At 40.8% G+C, this 26,437-nt stretch overlaps 1 protein-coding gene across 2 annotated transcripts in view; it reads left to right on the forward strand.

The window, feature by feature from the left end:
- The window catches only part of ARPP21 (cAMP regulated phosphoprotein 21), a 605,449-nt gene that overhangs the window by 441,396 nt on the left and 137,616 nt on the right, over positions 1–26,437 (forward strand). The window contains exon 1 of one of the 2 annotated variants that reach the window (XM_036267057.1): positions 16,199–16,298. The exons of the other annotated variant lie outside the window; for it this stretch is intronic. The gene's annotated coding sequence lies outside the window, so the exon portion shown is untranslated. Of the gene's footprint in view, positions 1–16,198; positions 16,299–26,437 lie in introns of those variants that run through there. 2 annotated transcript variants of the gene reach the window in all.

Consider the following 26,437-nt stretch of genomic DNA (forward strand, 5'->3'; position numbering starts at 1 on the left):
CCATTTCTTCCACAAATCAAGTTTTTTTCCTTTGATAAAAATCGTACTCCATGGTTTTTTTACTGACAGCTTATTGTGCCTGAATGCTGTATTTAAAAAAAAAAAAGAAAAACTTCTAGGTAGTAAAGAAGGAAAGGAAAAAAACTCCATAAAAACAGTTTCATTTTGCTAATGCCATACGGGCCCTGAGGCAGGCGGTGGAACAACAGCGTGTCTTTGCGAGAATGTTGTGAGAACATTGGATTTAATAATCACGCGGGAAGCACAGTGGAGCTGTTAAGGCCAGCAAGGAGGGGGGCGTACAGCAACGTTCCACAGAAAATCTGAAAGGCATCTATTTGTCTAGTGCAACTTTTCAGTTTCCTAATTGCGGATGAGTGGCACATGATCTTTTTGTTTGCCCACGTGTGAAGGAAGCCTGCAAGAAAAGTCACGGTTCCAGAGCCCTCATCTTAAAAGGGAGAGCAGCCCGTCCCTGGGGAGTAGAAACTAGTGAAAGGCATTTTGCGAGGTATCCGAGGGAGCGAACTTCCAGAGCAGGGCATTCCCAAAGACTGCAGACCTGAAAAGAACAGTGAGCAATCAGCTTGGCCATAACAATGAGAATAAGAATAATCGACGATGAGTATTATTTGGGTGACACCACATAAAACCTCCAGGGAGATGGGGCCAGGCCACAGCACAGCGGACACTGTGCACCATGCAACCAGGGTACCACATGCACCGCAGCAGCGCAGGAGGGAGAGAGACGCATCAACACATCCACTGGTCGCCACCCACAGGACCCCAAACCCGCAACCCCCAACCATGGCCAGGGACAAACTGCAACCCAAGTAAGTGCCCTTAGCGGGAACTGAACCAAACTGAACCGGGACTCCCTGGTCCACGGGCTGACGCTCTAACCACTGAGCCAAACCGGCCAGGGCAGTAGTGCCCTTTGCATATGCTGCTTAAAAACCCCCGTGTTTGCTGCCATGTCCCACAGGCCTTTGGTCATGTTCTATTTCACTTTTAATTTATGGTCTTTAGACCCTGTTGGAGAGCTGCCGGTGTAGACGCATTCATCTCTGCCCATGTGTATTTGTCTATGGAATAATTTGGAAGTTTCCATTCTTTGGATTAGTCCAGCCTTCTTTACCAATTTTTTTTTCCTTTTGCAGACTCAGGCCATGGAGATTATACCCATTCTATTTCTGAATTTTTATGTTTTTATCTTTGAAATTTAGGGAAAGACAGGTAAGAAGACTGTGCCCAGTCCATCACATACCAAGGTTGCTATACCATCCTCTTTGTTAACTAACCCCCACCCCCAAGTGCATAAAACAGGCTAAACTGGGTATTTTCTACTTCTTAAGGGATGAAACTGTGATCAGGGCACATCCAGAATTTATCAGGTGCTCTGCTTTTTAGGCAGATGAGGCTTTGAGCAACAGGAAAGGGGTTTGAGGTCCCTCATGACTGCTGTATCTTCCCCTTGAGTCAGTTTTATGTTCAACACCAGGAACCCAGCATCCATCTGGCTGGATAGTCATTTCCTCAGGGATCGCACTGTGCTGCCTACTCTCTCTATTGTCACCTCAATGCTCTCTCGCCTAGTTCAGTCATCACTTAGCTGCCGTGTATATCTTTTTAACTCATACTCTCTTTCTTTCTTCTTTTTTTTTTTTTAATCCTCACCCGAGGACATTTTTCCATTTTTTGTTCAGATAGAGTGGGAGGGAGAAAGAGGAAGAGAGAGAGAGAGAAACATCGACGTGAAAGGGACACATCGATGGCTGCCACCCACATGACCAACCAGGGCCAGGGACAAACTGCAACCGAGGTACATGCCCCTAGCAGGAACTGAACCCGGGTCTCTCGGAACCACAGGCCAACGTTCTAATCACTGAGCCAAACCGGCCAGGGCTCATACTCTCTTTGTAAAAGACCTGTAGGTTCTAGGTAAGTTAGACTTTTCCATTGCTCTTTTCCCTATCATGATCTTTCTCCTGCCATGGCGAGGTGCCACATGGGTGATCATATTTACTTATACAGTTTTCTTGTTTATTACCAATATTCATCGACTTATGGTCTCATTGATATTTGTGCCAATATCTTCCATCCTCTCAGAACGTCCTGTTTCTGGCATCATTTTATTTGCCAGCTCCTCTGTTTAGGTTAATAACTTCTTGTGTTCTCTAGTAAGCAACATGTGTTATTTTGAAACATTTCTTTTCTTTTCTATGACCTATACTTGGGGGTAGGACACTCCCAAGTAAAATTTTAAAATATTTAGGTTTATCTCTGTACTTTCTCCTCAAGTAAACTCCCTAGAACGCAAGAAGTTTTAATGGCACTATTAAAGAAATAACTGAGTTTAATTTGTTATTGAAGTAACTGGCAAACTTAATATTTAAATATTATTAGTAACAAATTGAGACACACTCCACAACGATTTTCAGTGTTCTAGGATATTGCACTGTGCTTAATAACCACGGAACAGAAAGAAACATTCTTAGACATCTCTGTCTCAATCAGAAAGACCAGCTTAGTTTTAATCCACCCTATTGGTGAATAGATCCAGCAGGAAGGTGTACAGAACTCTTCAGAAGCCCTGAGAAATAGTCCCTCTGTTTATGTACCTCTAGCGAGAGACTTTAAGTGGCTGGTGACATCTAAGCCTGAAGTTACTGAGAGGAGAAGCTTTACTTCTATTCTCGACACACTCTATTTCCTAAAATCTAGCCAAGCCAGATTGATTGAAAGAAATACGCTTGCATTTCAGAGAGAAATATCCAGCCTTCATATTTCATAAGGAAGATAAGGCATGTAATTGGTTTAGAAACCAAAGTGGAGACAGTGACAAAGTAATTCGGTCTACTTAACACCAGTTTTAGTTTCATTTTCCCAGTCTCCCTTGACTACAGGAGATGGAAAGAGAACTGTGTGAATCCCAGGCTCCCTGACATCCAGACTTGATTATAATGGAACATAGTTCTTGGCAAAGGGGTGTAAATAGGTGAAACTGGAAATGATCTCCCTTCCTCTTCCTCAGGTTCAAAGTTTTATGAATAGTATTTTCTTCCTTGTCTTCCCATTTTCCTCTTTCTTCCTTTATGGAATTCGGGGGAATTTCGAGACCTGCTTCTTGAATGGCTGAGTAAACTCCTAGCAGACAAAAATCTCCCCGAGATGACAACAATAAACTCTGACAGCAGATTTTGGAAGGTAATTGATTCTTGAATTAAAGGACTAGCATGTGTTTTTATGACTTGCGTTCTGAGGGCAATCAACGTCAGCCTTATATGGCAACTAAAACTCTGTTAAAAAAAAAAAAAAGAAGACCAAGAAAAGTAGACTTAATAATTTGAAGGACCACTGGAAAGTAAGGGAAGGGTTCTGGGAAAGACAGACTCAGAAAGAGGAGTCCCAATTTCGGTCTATACGCTCTTGAAACCTCTGGCTGATCCCTGAACCACAAATGCACTAGGCTGATTTGCAAGAAGTCCAGCTAAAAAGAAGAAATTATCTAAGATTTTAGCTGCTGTCTTAAATACTATGTGCAATTTGAGCCCACTCAAGTGAATTACCTGCTAAAACAAAAATATCAGCGCTCTTCATTGGACCATAACAGAATACAGAATTTCTATAATGTAACATTCACATAATCCATGATACAATCAAAAATTGATTGACAATCAAAGGTGCAGAATTACGTGTTCATTCTCAAGAGGAAAAAAGAAGTCAATGAAGGCCAAACTCCAAATAGCCCTGATTTTGGAATTAGTAAATAACTTTAAACAGCGACGATAACCAAGCTAAATAAGCTAAAGGAAAATGCTCTTGCAATGAATAAAATAATAGAAAACCTCTGTAAAAAATACAGAAATTGCCCTGGCCGGTTTGGCTCAGCGGTTAGAGCATCGGCCTGCGGTCCGGAGAGACCCGGGTTCAGTTCCCGCTGGGGGCACATACTTCGGTTGCAGTTTGTCCCCAGCCCTGTTTGGTCGTGCGGGTGGCAGCCACTCGATGTGTCCCTTCACGTCGATGTTTCTCGCACTCTCTCTCTCTTCCTCTCTCTCCCTCCCACTCTATCTGTACAAAAAATGGAAAAATATCCTCGATGAGGATGAAAAAAAAAACCACAGAAATTATGAAAGAATGAAACAAAAATTCTAGAACTGAAAACTACAATATCTAAAAAGTTTTTAAATCACTGGATAAAAGTTGCTTTGAATTAGGCTAAAGATAATATATTTTGTTTCTGGATCATTTAAAACTCTATAAGAAATAAGTTTGCAACACTAATACTCAAACAGATAAGAAAGGTTACATAGTGTTCAATGAAACCTGCCAAAATGTTAATGTATATATGTATATGCACATATATGTGTGTTAATTACTTATAATATATAACATAATATTTGTTATATTTATGTAGCATATATTTTATATCATATTGAATTAAAATTTTTAAGACATTCATTGGTGTGTGAAATATGTATATTTGTGTGTATATACATATCATATATAATATAACAATATAATATGGCATATAGCATATATGTTATATCATGTATATGTTATACAATACATATGTATACACACATGCCAATGTATTTTTAAGTAGACGAACACAGCTAAAATATTTTGAAGTTAGATATGAGTCTGTACAGCTATTAATGAAACTTCATGAAAAGTTTCCATATAATATGTGCTATAATATATTAGAATAGATAATATATTATATATGCCATTATATATGTATATGTATAGATATTATATATAAAATATGTATTTTTAAATTATAAATTTTGTTATATTATATATTATATATTTAACATATGTTTATATATTTTAAAATATATAATATATAGCACTTATATAGATATGTAATATTTACACAATTAAAATATATTATATATAAACATATTATATATAATTTTTAAAATATATAAAATATGTTATAAAAATTAAATATATAAATGAATATTAAGTATATAATTTTTAAAATACATAACATATATTATGTATAAACATATTTTATATGTATAATATTTATAGGCACACATACATATAAATTTTTGCCTTTAACCTGGCTACCAAATACTGCTTGCTGAGGGTAAGTTGACAAAGAAGTGATGTGTTTTATTATGCAAATCTAGGTTATAGTATTATAGATCTTTTGGAGAAAGAGTGGTTTATGCACTTCTTGTTCCTTGCTAATAAAAATTATTTTAAAAAGGTATGTAGTCCATTTCACTATGGCGTACTAAGTACAGGCTGAAGCCTCTTCCTTCTGGCCTAAATCTATAAAAATGACAAAACTGCACAGGGAAATGAAACAGAGAGCCACTGGTGTATTTGTAATTAAGGACAAGGAAACATAGATGGGAGAGAACATTCGATGAAGGAAGTAATCCAAGCCCTTTATTGCAGGAGGGAGGAGCTCCAAGGGGGTTTAGTCACAAGCTGACAGCTTCCTAAAGCGGCAGAAACGCAGCACCAATTGAAGAGATGACAGTTTGCTGACCACAGCTGGTGTCCCTGGTTTGACACTGACATACCCATTCACCCCCTCACCCCTCTTTTTGTCAGGCTATATGAGGAAAGAAATAAAAGGTGCATGATGATAGCAGCAGAAGAGGGCTTCTTCTCACGTGTAAAATAATCAAATATAGAGCTATATACCAGTCATCTGAAAATGTGAAGGAAAGGGAATCTTTTCCTTGGGAAATATAAATTTCAAATTTTAGTACACGAAGAACTAGAAAACTCAAACATGTCAGAAATCATACTGAAATGGTAATATATCCCTAAATTCTACCTTTGTCAAGCCATCAAACTCTTTAAAGATACAGATAATTCTTTTTTTTTTTTCCTCACCCGAGGACATTTTTCCATTTTTTTGTTCAGGTAGAGTGGGAGGAAGAGAGGAAGAGAGAGAGAGAGAAACATCAACATGAAAGGGACACATCGAGTGGCCGCTACCCGCACGACCAACTGCAACTGAGGTATGTGCCCTTAGCAGGAACTGAACCCAGGTCTTTCTGGACCACAGGCCGATGCTCCAACTGCTGAGCCAAACCAGGTAGGGCTAATTCTTCTTATTATTTATACTCTTCTGGAAGATAGAAAATTGTGAGAGGTTAGTTAATACACTAACTATATGATTCTAATTATTCTCCCAATAACTGAGATAGATAAGGACAATTCAAGATGGAAAAATTATAAATCAGTCTAATTTAGGAACATGTAATAGAGTATTGGAAAGTAAACAAAATAGAAATTCTAGTATATATATAATATATAACATAAAATATAAATATAAATTTAATATAAAATATTAAAAATCAATAGGTGGCTTAAAAAGAACATTAAACATATTTGAAAGGAAAATGACAAAGTTAGATATGAGGAACTAATGCAGAATTCCATGCAGAGAGATAAACACATCTAGAAAAGCTATAGCTCATATCTAATATGTGTCCCAGAAAAAGAGAGAATAAAAGAGGTAATAATCAATACAGAAAATTTGAAATGAATGTGATATTTATTACCATATTATAGCCAAAATTCTTGTGTCTATGTTAGTGACAGACGAGATAGAATCTAATGTAAAATTATTAATAGATATAAAAGTCATACTTAATTTAGGAAAAAAATAAAAACCTATTCAGAAGACATGCTATTTGTAAATTTGTACCTGTCTAACAAAACATAATAAAAATGCACAAAACCATTGAAATGATTGGGAAAAAAATTAACAAAGCCGTAAGAATGATCAAGTATGTTAGCACAGTTCTCTCAGCAGCAGATGGATCAGATCAAGCAGACAGAATTGAAAGGACAATAAAAGATTTTAAAACAACATAGTTTAATTTTACAAATCTAAATGAATAGATTTACATAGAGCCCTGTACTAAATAGAGGACACGCATTGTTTTTAAGAGTACATGGGCTATTAACAAAAATTGTTCACATGCCAACTCCTAAACAAGATCTCGACAATTTCAAAACCATTGACCTAACTAAAAAAAAAAAAAAAAAAAAAAGAAAGCCCAACAATAAAAAGTAGAAACTGCTTTAACAAACCATCTTTACAAATTATTATAAAAGAGAAAAAATTTTATCAAATCGGCCATGGATAAAAGTAATTTCTAATGATAATTACTACATAGTATCAAGTTAAGAAAGTACTAATAGTAAAATAGTGCAGCTAAAGCTTACTAAGATGAAAATATATATACATAAGTGTGTATAGTAGGAAATAAGAAACATTAAAATTGAATAAGCTAAGCCCAGTCTGGTTTGGCTCAGCGGTTAGAGCGCCGGCCCACAGACCAGAGAGTCCCGGGTTCGGTTAGTTTGTCACTGGCCCCGGTTAGGGTTGTGTGGGTGGCAGCCAGTCCATGTGTTTCTCTCACATCGATGTTTCTCTCTCTCTCTTCCCCCCTCTCTCCCTCCAGCTCTATCTGAAGATAAATGCAAAAATGGCCTCAGGTGAGGATTTAAAAAAAAAAAATTGAATAAGCTAAGATTTCTCCTTAAGAGGCTATAAAATAATACTTGAACAAACCTCAAAATATTAGAAAGATACAAATGTAGGATCTAATGAACTAGAACATGTAGATATTTTTAAAAGCTGGTTTATTTGGCCTTAGCTGGTGTGGCTGTTGGTTGGGCGTGGTCCCATGCACTGAGTGGTTGCCTGTTCCATTCCGTCAAGGAATACGCTTAGGTTGTGGGCTCGATCCTTGCTAGGGGGTGTGCAGGAGGCAGCTGATGGATGCTCCCCTCTCACATCTCTCTCTCTCTCTCTCTCTCTCTCTCTTCCCTTTCTCTTTCTCCAAAACCATTTGGAAAAAAATTTTTTTTTCTTTTGAAAAAACTAATACAAATATGTAAGAGATGGTACAATGAACAACTTTAGAAATTGATGAGGCCATACCTAGAAATAATTTGGATATTCCTGGGGGACATTAAAAACCCAACTGAAAAACAGAAGAGACTCATGATATTACTTGGGAAGACAAAGCAAAGATGGCAATTCTCTAATCAGTCTGCAAATCCAATGCGATGTCAATGAAAATACCAATAAAATATTTTATTAAAATGTCTAGGCTATTTCTAGAATTGAAATGAAAGACAAAAGGTAAAGTTAAAAATGGATGTGTTAACTACATGGTGGGAATTCTTTCACAATGTATACATATACAAAACCACCATGATGTACACTTTAAATATCCTACTATTTTGTCTGTCAATAATATCTCAATAAAGCTAAAAATAAAAATAAAAAAAAAGGAGAACAGGATCTCACCTGGAAGATATTAAGCCTTAATATAACAATTCAGTAATTAGAACAGTGTGATATTATTTAGATGAAAACTTACTGCTATTGCCTCATTTTAGAAATTTAAAAAACAAAAAAAACTGAGGCTTTAAGGCAGATATCACTTATTCAAGTCTCCTAGTGATTTGGTGACTGATTCAGGACCAAGGTTCTGGCCTCTGAGTCTGAGGCCCGGCCTCTGTTTACTAAAGTACATGTCGCTCTCCCACATACCATGAGTTTATCAATCAGGGAGTCTAACTTGTGCTATGGTAGGAAACAGTCCCCCAAATTCAGCTGGTTGAAACATAGTTCTTTTTTTCCTGCTTACTTTGTATGTCTGACATGGGTCAGTATTGAAATTTGCTCCACACAGTCACTCAGGGGCCCAGGCTGATCATCATGTAGCTGGAATGTCTGAGAATTTCACAAAAGCTTTTCATTGCCTCAGCCCAAAGTGACATACATCGGTTCCATGCACCTATTATTGGTGAGAACTTGTCACTCGGCCCTCTTGACTGCAAGAAGGCTGCAAGGTGAGGTGCCTATCTGTCTGTCTGAGAAGGAAAGAATTGGATAGGGTTAGCCCTGAATTACACTTTCATGCAATAAAGTGAAAGTAACTCTGAATTGTTAGGCTGATCATTCTTATCTGGCTCTTTCTCTTTGTCATTGGAGCTTCCTGTTTTTTAATGTATTCCTGTGTCTGAACCCCCACCCTAGAGCTTAGGAATAAATATCTGATAATTTAAGTCAATCGGGGATTTTAACTCTGTGTAGTCAAATAGTTAAAATGATAACCAAAGAAGAAGATCAAAACAATGGTTTGGGGGCTTGCCCATGGTGCCTAGGATCCTCTTTGTATCTGGAGTTGGAAGAAGGCAGACCCACAGTTCACCAGATGACCATTTCTTGGCCTGAAAGGGTTCACTAGGCTTCCTCAACCATTTACCCTTCCTATGGATAAAAAAGTTTCTGTTGCCTATGTTACGGGAAAAGTCTGAAACAAACAGATCATTAGTAAACTCCTAGAATTTTTATTTAATTCTCCTTACATAACAAAAGGTTTTGCTTTAATTTAATGCAATTCAATTTATATAGTTTACACCAGGAAGGCAAAGGTCAATCAATTCTTTAATAAATATTAGAAATCCAAGCAAAATATGTTCAGAAAGTAATAAAACATCTTAAAATCTAGTATTATGCCAGAGTATAAAATATAGATACTTTGGAAGATCAATCAAATTTTATCCCTCAAGGGATAACCCTCCAGTTGAGAAACCATGCCCACCGATAGCTTTCATTTATGTGTAACATATTCATGCTTTGTGTTCAATAGGTTACTGTTGTGATAAATATATTGATACAGTCATTGTCATGAAAAGAACCCCATGACTTATTCTAAAGTAGAGAGCAGGAGCAGGTTATAAAGTAACATATATTTTGCAATCCATTTATGCAAAATAAAGCTGTATATGTATGGATATATATGCACAGAGATTGGCTAAGCACAAAGTGATGGCTGCTTGGGTGGTGATATTTTGAGAGATTTTCATTTTTTTAATCTTGATTCCCCCTGCCTTTTAAAAAAAACTATATGTCTCTATAGGTTTTGCAAATGTGCATTTATTTTCAAAGGAAAAAAGAAAAATTTTTTTAAAGAGTAGCTTTGGAGAACAAGTTGTACATATATTCATGCATAATTACAAATCTGCATATTCTTTTTCAGGCACTGGATATTGGCTTACAACTGGGTTTCCAGTAAGATCTAATAGTATTCTTTTGAAATATTAACACTGTGGATATGTTTTGCCTTTTAACTATACACGTACACTCACATGTGTGTACACTCACACACATCATTTTAAGTTATGAAGAACAGTTTAAAATGTAAGTGACCTATACTTCATTAGAGATGGATTATAACTGTTTCATTCTAGTGCCTAATCCATAGACCTTTTAATAATATCTCATTGTCGAGAAGCCAAGCATAGTATTCCAAGTTCAGGATAACTTGGTAACCTCTGTCTTCCTTGTGTGAAAAGGGAACAGTGTCCATCGTGGAGGAAATGCTGTCTCTCAGGAATGCGGATGTAGAACCGGAGGCAGAAGAACACACAGTGCTTTGGCAACAGTACGCTCTGATTCATCCCTTGCATTTCGAGGGGGTAACATTTACCTCTAATCTCCTGCTGCTTCTGCTGCTTTTCTGTTTTCAATTCTGGACCCAGTTTTTAAAACTGAAAACCATCTTTTGTGGGTTCCATAGGAAGTTGAGAACACTGGTGCTGGAGCAGGGGTACTAGCAAGTCAGGTAGAGAGAGCCTGCAGGACATCCAGCCTGCACAAAGCTGCCCTGCACTCAGGCCAGGTAGCGAGAGCCTGCAGGACGTCCTGCCTGCACACAGCTGCCCTGCACTCAGGCCAGGTAGAGAGAGCCTGCAGGACATCCTGCCTGCACACAGCTGCCCTGCACTCAGGCCAGGTAGAGAGAGCCTGCAGGACATCCTGCCTGCACACAGCTGCCCTGCACTCAGTCCAGGTAGAGAGAGCCTGCAGGACGTCCTGCCTGCACACACCCGCCCTGCACTCAGGCCAGGCAGAGAGAGCCTGCAGGACATCCAGCCTGCACACAGCTGCCCTGCACTCAGGCCAGGCAGAGAGAGCCTGCAGGACATCCAGCCTGCACACAGCTGCCCTGCACTCAGGCCAGGTAGAGAGAGCCTGCAGGACATCCTGCCTGCACACACCTGCCCTGCACTCAGGCCAGGTAGAGAGAGCCTGCAGGACATCCTGCCTGCACACCTGCCCTGCGCTCAGGCCAGGTAGAGAGAGCCTGCAGGACGTCCTGCCTGCACACACCTGCCCTGCACTCAGGCCAGGCAGAGAGAGCCTGCAGGACGTCCTGCCTGCACACAGCTGCCCTGCACTCAGGCCAGGTAGCGAGAGCCTGCAGGACGTCCTGCCTGCACACAAGCTGCCCTGCACTCAGGCCAGGTAGAGAGAGCCTGCAGGACGTCCTGCCTGCACACAGCTGCCCTGCACTCAGGCCAGGTAGAGAGAGCCTGCAGGACGTCCTGCCTGCACACAGCTGCCCTGCACTCAGGCCAGGTAGAGAGAGCCTGCAGGACGTCCTGCCTGCACACAGCTGCCCTGCACTCAGGCCAGGTAGAGAGAGCCTGCAGGACGTCCTGCCTGCACACAGCTGCCCTGCACTCAGGCCAGGCAGAGAGAGCCTGCAGGACGTCCTGCCTGCACACAGCTGCCCTGCACTCAGGCCAGGTAGAGAGAGCCTGCAGGACATCCTGCCTGCACACAGCTGCCCTGCACTCAGAGTCCCTGCATCTAAGTGCTCTGCTATCTGCTGCACCTGCCTCGGCTATGCCAAAGCCACAGGTCCCTCAGGGCATAGAGTGCAGAGAAGAAAGAAACAGTGTTCTGGGGGCCCGAGGGGCACAACCCCCAAATACTAAAGATGTGTCTGGATGCTAGTATGTCTACCCCGAGAGATGCTGAAAAGAAATAGGCAATTTAGTCAACAGCCTTTGTTGTGTTTTGATGCTGAGATCTTTTAGTGACAGATTTTCTAAACCTCTCTTTAGTTGATCTCTCCCTTCTTATTGTCCCTCCTTGGATAGAGATGCATCTCTCTGAAAATCCTACACACGTTCATTTTTTGAGGAAGCTCGTTGGTTTGCGTTCTCAGCAAAATATCGCTGTGTGCGTGTGCAGGCCAACGTTCATTTACGGTCTGCCCTGAGAACACTGTGGGTTCAAGAAGATAATTTTCCTCTGCTGCGCACAGCAGACCGCAGAGGAAGCATGGCTGCCGTCAAGGGATCTGTGCCATCAGAACATTTGGTTTCTCGTCTCCCAAGTCCTCTTTGTTTTTGATCGTGACATTTCTTCATGCTCAGATGCATACGTGATGTAACATTCTTTGTTGATGTTCTGAAATGTGTCTTAGAGTTATTTTGGCTTAGTATAAAATAAGAATGAGGAACTAAACTTTTCTGGTTGAAATGCTAATCTTTTCTTTCCCGTTCTTATTCCCCTGCCTTTCTCTACCACACGCCTGTAAACCCAAGACTGGTATCGAATAAGCCCTAGACTATTCTGTTGGAAGCAGGGCAAATGAGAAGTCTCCCCAGGGGATCTGAGCACCTCCATGGTAGTGGGGGATGGTAATGCCCTAAAGGAGAGTTGCTCGCAGCCTAATTGTTGCCATGATGGAAGTTCAACAGCACGGAAATTCTACTTCTCGCTTCAGCTGAAAAGGTGCTTATAAAGGTAGCTGGGTGATTTTCGCAATTTGCCTTATTTTGAAAATCCAATTTGGAAGCTTCATTAAAGGGCACTAATTTAGTGTCCTAGGGGGATATGCGTTTAAAGGAGCTTGTCGAGACAATCTTAGATGTTTGCCAGTGTGTAGGTGAGCTCAACTCCCCAAGCTGGGGTTACCTGGCTACGTGCTCTTTCATTTCAAACATGATACCAGATTAATTCAAAAGCGCCCAGATCAGGAGAATCACAGCACCACTTCCTCTTCTCACGCAATCACCACCTCCTGTCCCTAAAGTCAAGATGCTTTTGGTGCATTAACACTTCTGTGACTGGCATTGCGGATCGGTCACCAGAGATCCAATAAAGCAGACATCTGTGTTAGTGAGTGTAGTGGTAGTTAATATGCAAAAGGTCAAGGACCTTTAGGTATGCTAACTATTTCAGATTGTTTTAAAAATACAAACACTTTCTGAATGGCTAGAAGAATCACCCACTGTTCACTGCCTGCCTAAGGCTCCCAGAAGTATATTTTCAGTCCCACAATGGGACACAAAACTTAAAATGGGATAGCTGGAAGTTAATTATCTCCACAGAATCGAACAAATGTGAGCCTTCTCCAGTTCCTAATTTGTTGACAAAATATTACAAGGAAAGGTAGAAAATGTAATGGAAGCCGATTAGTGTTATTCTCTCTTGGGATGCCTTCTTTTTTTGCACTAAATTTTGTCATCAAGTTTGTCCATGCACTATTAAGACAGTGAAACATCCATCTTGTTCTTTTCCATAATCTCTGGAGTGTGTACTGAGTACTGATTGTGTTTCCCTCCCCCTACCCAACGGCTACAATGTCTAATCCAGTTTATAGCACCGAGTTCCATTTTCTTAGTGAATTCTCAGAGTAAAATCTGATTTGTTCTAGGAAGACTTTGTTAAGAGCAAGCTGTTAAATTTTCCTGTGAGTACATTACCCATCCATCCATTCAGGAGATGCCTAGTCCCATCCAGAAGGGAAATCAAACCCACCGCCCCTCTTTCCATGCAGGGCCAAGTGTGGGAATTTACAACCCAGCACAACGTGGCACCACAACCCCCACCCAAAAGTAGTCTTTTCCATGACTTGAGACAGAGGAAAGGTAAGGTAATTAGAAGTCCTTTTTATTCATTTTCCTTTGAATTTCATACGGCTGGAGGGAGGGGGAATGCTTTTGGAAAGGACCAAGTAGAAATAGATCGACTGACGGTTTTGAATTCCTTCAGCTGCATTCGCCGAAACCTCATACAGCAGATTCATTCTTATTCCAGCAAGAGCTGGTCCCCAGGGAGACAATGTCTAATGTTTAGAAAATACAGTCATTATCTTCATCAAGGACCAGCACACCCTTCTCCTAGTGCTTTCGCGACGTTTTCTAAAACTCCTATTCTCTATTTGGTATTTACAGTCACTCTCTTAGTGTGTATAAACATGGCTCCAGCTGTTGAAATTACGTTTTTCTAGACAGTGGAAGGTGCATCCTTAATAAATCTGTTGAGAAGGTCTGTCATTAGAAATGGATGTAAGTGAATGAAACTAAAAGGACGTGATGTTTTTTCATGATCTGGCTTGTGCTTGCTGTTTATTTGTTGTCTGTTCATGGGGTTACTGTCTGTAGCTGGTAAAAGTTGGTTTTCTCCTCTTCAATTTATTGTGGAGTGGGTGGTCACAGCGCCAGGTCCATGGTGATTCCGCGTCTACATTTCAGAAGCTGAATTGCTGGATACTGTCAAAACGAGCTTTGGCAATTTCATGCAGGCGTGTACAACTATAATTTTGCTTCACATTAATAACAACCTAGCAAAAAAAGCCCAGAATCAAATGCCTTGCTCTCAGCTGGGGGCAGAAAGCCAGAGTGATATATCTTGGCTGGTGACTTATAATGTTGGAAAAGTAGGCGCTACAAGCACTCAGGATAGGTGGGTGGTATTCCGGAAATGTATTCCCATTCCTCCACAATTTTTTTTGTGTGTGTGTGGTAGTGAGTGCCCTGAGACAATGAAAAAAAAAAAAAAAAGGATTCTAGAACAAATGGAAAATGCAGCGCTTTTGTTTCCTCGGGTGTCAACTCTGCTCCTGCCCCTCGCCCTGCCCGCCGGGCCCTCCTCTCTGCAGCTCCTCGCTCCTGTAAACTAGCGCTGCGGTGGGCAGCGGTCCGGGCAGTCGCCCACGGGGAGGGGAGTGCACTTGGCGCTGCGCGCTGGACTTTGGTCTTCGCTCAAAGCCGCAAATCCCTGAGAGCTCTGAGGCTACGGATTCACTGGGTGGAGTGAGGTGTGATTGTGGGATATTCTCCGCAGAGTTGGCCTGGAAAGTGAGCGCCGGAGCAAGGGAGCTGCGCCAGGCTTTGCCAAGTGTCCGAGCAGGAGTCTCAAGGCGCCCGGGAGCGGTACGCTTTTGGGCTCGGGCACCCGGGGCGGTGCGCGCTCACTGGCCAGGAGCCGGGAGGCGGTGTGGAGGGGCAGGGGGCAACGTGCCAGTTTGCTCTCTGATTAATGATGCTCACGCTGCCCCGCGTGGCTCATGCGCTTTGTCTTTAGCCTTGGGGCTGGTGGAGAACGGCCGGGGGAATAGATGGCAGCGCGCGCCAGGCGCACCGCCCGGCAGGTGCCTGCGCTCCTACTCGGCCAACTCTGGCCTCGCCCGGTGGCAGAGAGGCCGGGCATCCGCAGACGCCCAGCCGCGGCCATCTCCCGGGTGTGGCGGGTCAGGGGACTAGAGTCTGCAGCCCCAGCAGCTGTGGGGCCACATGCCACACGCGCATTGCCTCCAGCTGGGGCGGGACCGGACGCGGCCGGGGCTGCAGAGAGGAGCGGGGCGCCGCCCCCGCAGCAGTGCCAGCCGCGTGGGAGGGCAGAGTCAGGCCGGGCGGACGGGCAGACGACGGAGGCGGGGAGGTAGGGGCCACGGAATGGAGGGACGGACCGAGGCTGGCTGGCTCAGAGTGGGACTGACAGCGACAGAGCCGCGGACAGGTGCGAGCAGTTAGACAGCTTGAGACAGGCGGAGAGGCAGAAGGAGACAGAGCGCGCACTCGCACGCTCCTTCCCTGCAGACGCCCTCCTCTGTCTGAGCGGAGAGGCCGGCGCTGAGTAGCAGAGGGAGAGGGATGCGGGCGCGGAAGACAGCAAGGGGGACCCTGCATTGCTAGTGGGACCGAGAGACCAGGAGGAACAGACCCACCAAGCACCGACTGACCGCGAAGAGTGGCCGCCCCGAGAACTGCGCGCAGGAAAGCCAGCATCCCGCGCTGTGCTGCCGGGCTGGGCGAGACAGACAGACGTGCAGAAGGACAGACTGGCAGACAGGAGGTGGGGGCACGTTCATTCCCAGCAGCCACCCGGGCGGAGAAGGCAGCGGCGCGCCCCCTGAGCCTGTCCGGAGCAGCGACAAGCAGCAGGGGCAGCTCGGTCGCCGATTGAAACCAGCCAGGTCGCCGAAGCAGTGGCCGCCACCGCTTTGCACGGATCTCAGCCCCATGCTGTAAAAACCTCATTTTACTAGCAGTTTAATAAATCGACCAAAAAAAAAAAAAAAAAAAGCCAAGCCAAATCAAACAAATTCAGCCAAATCAATCATTGAGAAACAATAATATTAATAAAAGCCAAAACCTTAATCAAATCAATCAAGGCACCAGGACGCTGGGGGGATATCCACTGTGCGGTCAAGGTAATGATCAAGGTCTTCGACGTGAACATTGCACGCCTTTTGTGATTTTTTTCTCCTCTTTTCTGCCATATATCTGTGCTTTTCTTTATGATTGTTTCTAGTCTGTATTTCTCCTTCGTGTCTGTAGAAAGCTGCTGTTCTATATGTATTGTGTTATGTTTGCCAACGGAGGGGTGAAGTCCCCTCCCCCACATGAGGCAGAAATGGAGAGCTGGGGACAGTTCTTTCATCGGAGAGGTCTGCGGTGATTTACGCAGGTATCCAGGTAGAAAGTTTGCAAGGTTCTGATTTTCATTTGAAAGTTGTAATCTGTCTGTTATACTCACAGGACTTGGGGTCCTGGCGCCCAAGGGATTTAGGGGGGGGGGATAGATGTTCCGTTTTATGTTTCCTTGTTTTAAATATGTGTGCCATGGCGAACTCCAAATTTAATGTCTGCCCTGATAGGTTATAGATTGAGTGGTAGAATTGACGTGAATTAGACAGGTGTTTAGAAAGTTTTTTAGGAAGAGAAATGGACTCACTTAATGTTTATGCATAGAAATAGAGCTGTCAGCTGCCCGGGTTCAGAACGTGGCCACCTCCAGAAGATGTAGGATAAGGACAGAGACCAAGCCTAAAGGGAAAAAACAAAGAGGAAATTGCAAGTTATCAGAATGGGGAGCTGGTAGCACAAAACAAGGCTGGTAGATAGTCACTTTCATGAGAATGTGTTTCGAATGCAGATACCCACTGGACGTAGGAGTTTTTAAGTCTGCTGGCATGACCCTTCCGCCTCTCCAAACAAGCATGGCGTTCTCCAAAGTTGCAATGAATCTGTACAAGATTCTGCTCCAACGCTGCCTGCATCCAAAAGATCCCTATCTCCTCCTCACCCACTTTGGAGATCAAAATTGCTGTGATTGTTTTCAGAAAACAGAGAAATGGAGATGACAGGAAATCGTTTTTCATTTGGTAAAAGTTAGAACACCTTTGACACACACTTTAAAACAAATGCACCTGCTCTTTTGATCCTCTGTATTTGTGTCACCACAGGGCTTGCATGTCTTATTAGGGTTGTAGTTAATGTCATTTTCACAAAGACAGTCACTTGGAAGTAGAGAGCTCTCGCTATGTTTTGTTCAGAGAGCTGAGTAATCTACTATCTCGGCAGTAATTGCTTCTGCTGCATTCCTAATGTGGATCACATGTGAGAAATGATGTGCGTGCTCTTTCCAGGTTTATATGGATGTTTAAGGTATGTATTTGTGTGCGAACCTATATTTTCTTTCATATCACTGTGGTTTTTTTTTTTACTTCTTTTTATCATTTTAACTATCAGACTATTTTAAAATTTTCTGGAGAGTTTAGTATATTCTTGAAGGAATAAACTTCCTGATCACGGAAGATACAAAAGGCTAACCTGTGACTGTCCTTGCTTATCAATGCAATTAATTGTTTTAAAATAATTTGGTTTCAATGCAATGTTTAAGTTATTTAGACTGCTATGCATACATGTTTTAATTTACCTGGTCTGCACATCATTTGTTATTTCATAAATCATATAAAGTTGCTGTAGATAAACGCATATTTAACAGAATATGTTGCTTAGGTGAGTCATCTTTAAAGAAACTTATACAGCTCCAGAAATTGACTTGCAGCTTCTCAGTGTCTTAATTCCACGACACGCTGATGTATTTTGCAGGGCTCAGCTTAGACAGAGACAGGTTTGTGTGTGCTATTCGATTTGCAAATTGCTGATCTCCCATGACTGTCCCTCCCAGATCCCAGCTGAGTAGAGTTACCTTGAGAACTGTGGCATTAGCCCTGTTAGAGCATGCTCCAGTGGGGAGTTCTGTGCAGTCTATTTTTAATGCTATTTAATGAAGGAGCGAGCGCCTCGCTCAGCAATAAAAGAAGCATAATGGAAGAGAGAACAGTGCGTGGTTATGGATACTGGAGAAGGATAGCTGGGAAGGTACAGACTGGCTGCTGGGTATGATCATTTTAATTAGTCCTAATATATTGCACTAATAGAAATCGATTGATTTTTGTGAGAAATTTATGCATAAATAGTTTGATATATCTTCATAAACCTCTTCAGTGATTCTTGGAAAGAAGACTCAATAATTGGAGTGCTTTAAGACCGAAGGGAGATGCTAACCAGGGTGTTCTTGCATGCACACTATTTTTATTCCCAGATGTCAGGTTCTTAGGTGCCGAGAAGGACAGAAATATTTCAGATTCCTATAATATTGTTCTAGTGAAGGGTTTGGAGCTTGTAAAATATTTTGGGCATAAAGTAACTAACATTCTTCTAAGATATTATGATACCTTGAAGCTCTGCCTTGTGACTTTTTTTTAATTTTTATTTTCTGTTGTAAACTTGGAGGCTAGGTCCAGAATTGTGGCAACTAAGTGAAGCAGGAAGTTTTGATTGAACTTGATAGAATATTTGAGTTGTTTTCTCTCCTTACTTTGAAATAAGCAAAATAGGTGGTCTTACTGAAGGTTAACTGCTTTGAAAATGTAGATTGAGGAGACAGCACGGATAATGTTGGGAATGTAATAATGAGGGGGGGGTGTCAATATTAAAGTGTATAAAACAGAAGACGCCATCTGTCTACAATGTTTGCATATATGCAGAACACTTGCCTTCAGACAGAACGTGAGAATGTTCCCGCAGAAAGGTCTCTGTTGTTCATGCTCATATTAACAACATACTATATGATCAGGTCATTTTTTTGTTCAGAGTGAAGCTGATTAGACGGATGCCTCAGTGTTTAAACTTAATGAACATAGGAAAAAGTGATGTTTTATTAAGTCAAAAAAGTGAGCCACATTATTGTTAAATAGAGCTATTAGAGCGATGTCCAACATTGTTCTGGATTTTGCCAGGTTTTATGAGAAACAATAAAACAAAACCACTAAGGGAAATACATAGCAAGGAGTTACTGTAACTTGTTGTCGCTATTGATTGTTATGCACTTTGTACTTCCTGGGGCAGGGGGTAATCTACTCTAGCTCTAATATTTTTCTTAGTGGTCGTGCTATTTGGACCACAACACTGCTGTCTTTCTCAGGATTCTCAAGTCAGTGGGCATCTCATCTGAATTCAATGTGTATTTTGTCTGTGAACAAGGTAATGATAAGCTACATGAGTAGCGTGTAGAATGAGTCAACTACTGAAGACACAATATACAACGTAGCCAGAAGTGAGTAGGATTGAGAAATCTCATTAGTATGGGGAGACAGTTTGAAGTTCATAAGGTTGGCAATTGCAAATGAGCCATTTATATAAGTTAGTTCAATTCAGATCTGCTTTGTGACAAGGTTGGTTAGGTAAGAATATGGGGCTTAAAAATGATGTCGACACTGAAAGCCATTTCTTCACATGGTAAGTACTGGCATCATTCTGACTGGCACCACACGGTGGTAGCATGTTTAGAAATGTGTGAATCTCTAATCAGAAAAAGAACTGGCTTCCTTAAGAATGCATCAAGTCACCTGAAAAGTTCTGAACATATTTCAAGTTAGTGATGATGAACTTATAACATCTATACTTCTTCTTTTTAGACAAAGGATCTTCATTTGTTAGGAAATCTGTGGTTCCAGAGGCTCTTCTTGTCTGCTGAGTTTGCTTTCTTTTATTTTGCATTCTAACATTTAAAGTTAAACATGATAAATGATTTCTAGCTGTCATATAAGTAAATGCTGCAGGACTACTGAATATTAGCAAGATGTATCTGTGACTAGATTTGTTTTTCTCAGGCCATCTTTGCTTCTGGGTGTTAGTTTCCTTGAAGGTGTGTTTATGCCAAGTTCTAATAAACTGACATTTTTCAGTGACTTGGAGTCTTATAATTTAAATTGATCGTGCTCATTTTGGATTAAACTGGCCCTGGATGTTCAAAGTATTTATTACTTGAATTTACATCACAACCATTTCATTTTTGTGAGGATTAGATATGAAATGAGATATAAAGTATTAAATTGTATACATTAATATAATATTGTTGGTAAAGAATAAAGTGCTTAAGCCAGAGTATCTCATTCTCATTCAGCAATTTTTAATGTTTGGCAACATTGTTATCCGTGGTCTCACCATCCTCTGTAGTCTGGTGATATTTTCTTAAGGCATAAAATGCCCATATAACATTGTGAATGTACCTTTCTCTAAAATTTACTGGGACATATCTGTGCCCTGGGAAATAGCTATGCAGGTAAACCAAAAAGTGAATTGAAATAATTATTTGGGAGAATTGAAAGGAAATTGAAAAACAGAAGGTTTGACTAGAATACACCGAACTGACTCTCTACTTTGAAATTGAATTCTTGGCATTATGTCACGCTCTCCTTCTGCAGCCGCCAGCATAGATCTCAGTATTGCCAGGTAAAGCGAATGTTAATCACTGTCTATGGCCACGGAAAATCAATATTTAAATTCCTCTCCATACTCTTCCCAAGGAAATTTCTTCTGGCATTTTTTTAATAAGCCCCACTCAGTATACGTGTCAATGCCACAGATTACATAAGATTTTTAATAAGTGCAATAATCAGGTGGTAACTATTAGCATAAAATTACAATTGTACATACTAAAATGCCAAAGATTTAGTCCAAAATTGCCTCATTCAGGGTGCACGCTCATAATTATTTCTCAGTCATAAATTTATATAACATTTAAAAAGTAATTTACTCTACAACTGTTCCTTTTAACTAGCAACAGAAAAGAATTTAATTTTCTCCAGGTAAAGGGGTCTGCAAATAAGCCTCCCTTTCAAAATCAGGCCTCTTTCCACATTCCCACACTGTATTCCCTTCAACATGAGACAGCAGTTCTCATACTAGAAATCCATTGTGATTCACACACAAAATATCAAAATTGTGCTAACAACACCACTTCCCCAAACAAGAGCATTCGTTTTAAGGTAAAGAATAATGAAATACGGTTTCAATTGAAAGGAAGGATTCAAGATTTTTAACAGAAAAACAACTACGTCACTTTTTATGTCAACTCTTTTGGCAAATTTTGTAGAGATTTATTGGGCATGCCGTGGTGAATGTTTCTACGCAGCGTTGCATAACGTAATATACAGTCTTTTTTCTACAGGTTCTGTTTCATTGAGACGTATTCAGAAAGCATATCTACCCAGATAAAGCCAGTAGTGAATTTCTGATAGCCACACAAGCTAAGAAATAAGTCCTCTCCAGGGCTTATTTAGGAACATCCAAAAGCAGTCAGGGACTTCTCAAGCAGATTGGGTGCCGGCCTTCGTCATTAGGGATGCACATTCTCTTACATGTGTGTTGTCGCTGGTGGGTTACACCCTAACTACTTGGGATAAGAGCGAAGGCCATCGACGGGGAAATGGGACCCGGAGAAATGGCGCTCATATATTTAGCAGATTTTCTTCCAATTGCCAAGATCCAATACTCATTTTAGAACAGTCTAGTCCATAGAATCATACCTTAAAGGAAAAAATAAATAAATAATGCATGTTGACATATTTTGATCTGGTCAAAATTGAGACACAGTACCCATAACTGAGACAAAATATTTCAAGGTCTTCAGAGAACAAAATAGAACAAACATTGATTTCTAAAAGTTTGGTGGTCCTACAAGTCCAAGTATAATATCCCTTGGCAAGTAAATGAGAAGGCCCAGCTCTTACCTAATTGTTTCGTAATTTGTGCTGCTTTCAGAGATCTAGTGAAAGCAAGCCCTGGGGCAACAGTGAGTGAGGGGAGGGCTTGGAAACTCTCTGAAATCAGGGACTAAACAGAATTGTGTGACTTTTACTTGCTCGTAAACTCCATACGAATATAACATGCCGTTAAATTGTTTCTGCCACTTTTATCAGAAGCCATATAAAATGTTTCTAAAACCACAAGCTAAAATCCTCACATGAAGCGCCTAACATTTATTGATAAGAAAATATCTATACTCTGTCTTGACATGTTTTTTCTTAGCACTTTGCTAATTGATACGTATGTAACTTTGGTAGAAATCTCAGCATCATTGGCATTTGACTAAATTTAATCATCAAAAAAAAACCCAAAAAAACTGTTGGACAGAAAATAAGTAAAACCCATATGAGGATGTAACAGATCCCAGATTTCTGCAGCATTTATAAGTTTTAAATACTCATTGCTTCTCTCAAACATTATCTTTTTTAAAAGGAGAGTGTTAAAAACAAACCTCTTGATTGCAAATATGGCACTTTATTGTCTTTTTTTAGAGAAGGGAGATTAAAAGTTCATGGTTCAATGATGACTTGAAGTTCTGTTAAAGTTGCTATTGAATCCTGCCAACTTAATTAATTGTCAGGACTTTGCAGTCATATCCATGATGCTATTTATTTTATCTGGCTTCTGAGAATGATTGCGCTAGCACTTTTTAATTGCATACTTTTATATTTGTTTATTGCAAATTTCATTACATATGCTGGTATTGTAAGAATTTTAGGAAGTTATCAAACATCTGGCATAACATTAAAGATGAATTCAGAAATCCCACTGCCAACCACTAGCTGGTATTAATGATCCGTCCCTTTTTTTTTTTTCCACTCTGGTGCTGGTTTTGACTGTGGTCACAGCACATATTTCCTTTGTGAAGATTAAAATCTTACTCCAACCCTGAAATTTTCACATAATCACGAACAGAATTCTGGAAAGATTATGCAACAGAGCATGCCGTCGTGTGGCGTGTATGTGCTGTTGCTGTCTGCTTAAGCCCAATGAAAGCACTGTAGCAACTGGACGCTGTACTCTTTCATTGTTATTATAGTTATTGTCTTCATCCAGAACTGTGGATGACAGCTCTCAGTGTGTGTGTGTGTGTGTGTGTGTGTGTGTGTTTTCCGGCTTCAAGAAGGGAAAGAGCCTATGTAGTAAAATGTGACAAATTTCATGTATTTAAAAATGTATGTGCATATACACACACTCCAGGACAAAGATGTAAACATCCTGTCAGGAAGGGTAGTATTTTATCACCCAAATGATCGTAATGTCTGCATTACTTATCAGATATGATGTAGGAAGCTATAGACAGGTATGTTGAGCTTGGTGGAACTTCTGATTGAAAGTCAGGTGAAAACTAACAGAGGGGTGTATACTGAAGGTGTGCTTGGGGCTCCCCGGAGAAGGAGCAGGTAACGGCGGTGTGGGATGAAGCCTTACTGCACAGACACGTGGGCCTCCATGGGCTTTTGCAGGATATAAAAAGGGTCAAAACTTGAATCAAAAGAAAAGGGCTGGGGACACAAGGCCTGTATAGTGTAGGGTATCCAAATCTCACTTCCCCGAAACTTACCTTCATAAACATGCAATTTGTCACCTGAACCAGCAGTCCCGATGTTTGGCTTCTGGGCCTGAATAAATAACTAACAGTGGGACCGTGGCCAAGACTGTAAACCTCTCTGAGCTTCACAGTGTCCGCAGATTAAATGGTGTAGAAACACCAGTCCAGTCTGAACAGAAGACTAGTGAGGTGACATGAGCAGTTTTGTTAATTCCTCATTGCTTCAACATTCTCATAAGGTAAAACAGGGCCTACCTTGTAGGATTGGAGCTGAAACAAAGAACCTGGCACATAGGTATTATTCGCTGTAAAGAAACTCTCATCTTTTCATATGAAAAACTTCAGAGAGAGATTGAATCTAAATGAGACAAATCTTTTAAGAATTTTTTAAATTTCTAAAGTTTTTTAGTGTTCTTCTGTTTCCACCCCATACAAATGTTGATGGTTAACATTGGAGAGTAGTTTTACTCTTTCTGTGCCTCTGAAACCCCAAAGGCCAAGCCAAGGCAGTAACGATCTACGAGGTACGCGTTACATAGGAGTCGTGATGTTTAGGCCGCCACCTGCTGGCCGTCGCTCCGGGAAGGGATGGCCCTTCCACATTTGTCTAAATAATGTTCGTGTAGGTACTGTTTCTCTAAAACATTTTAATTGTGTAATTTCTACCATCTAAAAGGCGAGGCTGAAGAACCTACTAGAAAGGGGTTGGCATGGATCCATGGAAGAATAATGTTAAATCCTGCACCACTGGGTGAGAGCCAGTAAGCAGCAGATTTGGACAGGATGGGAGATGGAAACCGTTTGTAACTGCCTCCCAGACGTGAAAACAAAGAGACCTTTGGGGTCCCTGGCACCCCCCACAGAAGGCCCTCATGTCCTGTCTCTAAGCAGTGAGTGAGCCGTTTGCACTGGGCAACTCATCTGGCCTCTTATCTTGAAGTATCTGCATTAAATTTTGCTGAAATGAGCAAATTCTACACTCCTGTGAAAATGGCCAGAGGATGGAGAGATGTCTCTCCTACCTGGGGTTTAATCCGTTGGTTCTCCCATCAGGAACTAGAGAACCACAATTAGTGTTCAGCACAGAAGATGAGCTATGCAGAGCAGTCAATTCATCAGCTAACTGCGCTTCATTTTTCAATTGTAATTTGAATATCAGCCATTCTTAGGGATAGCACAATCAGAAAGTTACCCAATGAAACTTCTCTGAAGGTAGCTGAGAATAAATATACAAATTTATAACTTTGGGTATTCTAATATTGGCTAAAAAACAAACAAACAAAAAACAAAGAGTAGAAAAGTTATAATATTAATATATATTATATAATACAGTATATAATATATATATTCAGCATAAGACATGTGCTTAAATTCAGGAGTCATTTAAGTAACTCACATTAAGCAAACAAGTGAGTTAGTCCAAAAGCATATTTCCCGATACGTTTTTCTTTAAAATCATTAGCAGTGCTTGCTTACATGGGGCAGATATTTAATCAAAGTTTCCTGAATTAAAAATTGACCTTTATATTGTTGATGGTATTTAGTAGCCGGGATTCAAAATCAGCTCTAAGTCAAGTTTTTATTGTATTTTTTTCCTTAAAGTTTCAGCTAAAGTGGATTTGACATTCATCTTTCTGCAAAAAAGAACAAAGAGATGCCCTTATATTTAAATTGCAACTGACCTGGGAAATATTTTGGTTCTTACAGAGAAGTGTCTTCTTCAGATCTCAGGCAATGAACAGGGCTTCTGCAGGAATAACAAGGCCCCGAAGTAGCCTGCTTAACTGAATTCACAGATCATTGTTCCATCTACGTGGAGAGGGATGAGACCAAGGCAAGTTCCCAGTTTCCAAATCATTGGCACACAGAACTAGAGACAACTTATGTTTACTAGATGTGGCCTTTGGGGAGATGAACCATGGCGAAGGTGATCCAAGATGTAGGTTAAGAATTCACTCCTCTGAAGGTCAAAGGTCTGGGCAAGTAGGCAGCATTGGATTAGAAGGTGAGGGAGGGAGGGGGAAGAGGATACTGACAATTTGGGGAGTTTCAGACCCCTCTTCCTGTCCTAAGCAGAACAGCTCTAATCAAGCTATAGGAGAGAGCGCTTCTCTTCCTGCTACATGGAAATAGCAATGGGATTCACCAGGGTTAAATGACAAACCACTTAATCCACTCATGATCATCGAAAACTAGAGTCATAGTTTACTCATCTCTATAAAAATAATCTAGTCCAGAAGGAAGGGATACGCTGATTCAAGGTGGAATGAGTTTGTTTTCTTAATTTACCTCCTACATTTTAAGATAGGTTAAGTGTGGTTCTGATCAAATGAGTTTCTATTCAACCATCCACTTCCCAAAGAAAACCAAAACCTGGCAGCTTCATTCTTTTGCCTCCCTGACTGTGGCAGGCTTTAGGAATATATAGAAAGCAATCGATTCTGACACAGCTGGTCTTCTTATCAGGAAATCAGAAAATATATTCTGGACCACACTAGGTCAAAGTAGGGGGGTTTTTATGCAAGATGAATTGAGAACTGAGTCCTTGTGTGGTGGTCTGCAAGGCTTGTCTTTGCATCAGAGACCATGGTTATTTATTACTTTGTTTATTCTTGTTTTTCAAATATTTATCAAGGGTTTTCTGTGTGTCAGGTCTCATGCTAAATGTTTGGGAAATTGGCTGTATCAGATTTTATAGGCATTTTGGAAAGATAAATGTATTTCAAGAGTATAAGCAATGAATTCAGTGATTGAGAATATGAGGAAAATGATAGATGGACAATATCTGGGATGGTAAAGCAATATGAAATAATTTTGACAAATTAGAAAAACATTTCTTTACTTGCAAAGTTAATTAGG

The sequence above is a fragment of the Molossus molossus genome, unplaced genomic scaffold, assembly GCF_014108415.1.
Source record: "Molossus molossus isolate mMolMol1 unplaced genomic scaffold, mMolMol1.p scaffold_m16_p_18, whole genome shotgun sequence".
Classification (NCBI taxonomy): domain Eukaryota; kingdom Metazoa; phylum Chordata; class Mammalia; order Chiroptera; family Molossidae; genus Molossus; species Molossus molossus.